Below are 1,609 nucleotides of genomic sequence, written 5' to 3'. Positions count from 1 at the left end.
CTCTCTCTGTGTGTGTGTGTAACTTAAGATCTAGAGGTCAGTGTTCTTATCCATTCACCAGAATGAAAACAGAATCTATTTCTCCACAGCAGATTTTGTTGACAATTAGTCTAGGCTCCGCCCCACGGTTACCTGGAAATGGGGCTACTTGCCCCCTCTTCCCTCTCGCACTCTCGCTCTCTCCTCTTGCTCCTGCTCCTTACCCTCTCTCCCCCCATTACCCTCCCGCCCTCTCTCTGCCTTTCTCTCAACTCACCTCCCCATGCCCTGAATAAACTATTCTATACTATACTGTCGTTGTGTGGCTGGCACCTCAAGGAGAAGGAATGCCTCGACATGGGTCCACAGAGGCACTCCCTTCCCCCACACCTTACCGCGCCCACACCAAACTTATCCCTGCTTTCTTTCTTTTTATAAAACACAACAGATCTTATGATGGAGGCTGTCACCCAATGGGAGCACCAAGAGCTGCTAAATAAATGAGTCTGTCACAAGTGGAGTGAAGACCATGAGCAGTCACATGTGGGTGTGAGCAGAGACACAGAGGTAGAGGGAGAGCCCACTCCTTCGTTCGATCTTCTTTCCCATTAGCGGTCCACTGTCCCAGTTAGGGATGCCGCAACTCAACCACAAGAGCTAATTCTCGGGGTTTTTTGTCCCTCGATAATTGACTGGATTCTCCAGGATAGTTTTGAAGAATGGGCTCGGTTATATGACTCTGGCGTTAGAAACCCCAGGCTGACTTAGTTGGAGGCGTTCTGCACAGGTTGGCCTACAGAGGGTGCTAGCTCACTTTAAAAAAAAAAGAAGAAGAAGAAGAAGAAGCAGGGGCGCTGTCCCTGGAGCCTGAGAAAGAGGAAGGCAAGCATTGAGATTTAACCAAAGGGAGGTTTGTATTTTCTCGTTTTGCTTCAAAACCAAAGTTAATGAAAAAAAATAAAATCATACGGCAATTTGTAAAGATGCTAGAGACACACGAAGTTCTCTCCTAAGGAAAAGAAATGGCATCAGGTCTGGGTATTTCAATGTGAAAGAGAAGCTAAGGGAAGAAAAGCAAGCAGGAGAAGAGTACTCTGTGAACATGAAGATTGGAGCCTGAGAGACTGCAGGTTCTGGGGGGAGAGAACGTTGACAAGCCTCTGAGACGTACATTCATTCCATAGATCGTGCTGGAAAATGGAGACCTTAGAACTTTAAAACCAAGTGGGAGATACCTGTGGACTGTGTGAACCGGGCACACCTCGACTGCGGCTCGGACAGGCACAGCATCCCTGAAATTGATTATTCTTGGCTTTTGTGTTCTGCTAGGGTTCATGCTTAGCCCACAGAGAAGAATTGAAGCCGGTGAGTTACCAGGAAATGTACACCAGCCATCACGGTGCAGGGTGACAGTCACACATTTTAAGGGAAACTTGGAGGGAGATATTCTTAAAGCTGTGACCTACCTACCTTATCGTCACCCAGAACTGTCCCTTCCTGAGCTCCTTGTCCATTCATTTTGCTCGGTAGCTAAACTAGAGACACAGATCAGTACATTGCAGATGAGGAACCAGAAGGGCTTAGCAGTAAAGGCTAAGCCAGAAAACCCGACTTGAGTCCTTGGAATGCA

Source organism: Grammomys surdaster, unplaced genomic scaffold, assembly GCF_004785775.1.
Source record: "Grammomys surdaster isolate TR1022 unplaced genomic scaffold, NIH_TR_1.0 958, whole genome shotgun sequence".
Classification (NCBI taxonomy): domain Eukaryota; kingdom Metazoa; phylum Chordata; class Mammalia; order Rodentia; family Muridae; genus Grammomys; species Grammomys surdaster.
The sequence above is the reverse complement of the archived record's forward strand: the minus strand, read 5'-3'. Positions refer to the sequence as shown.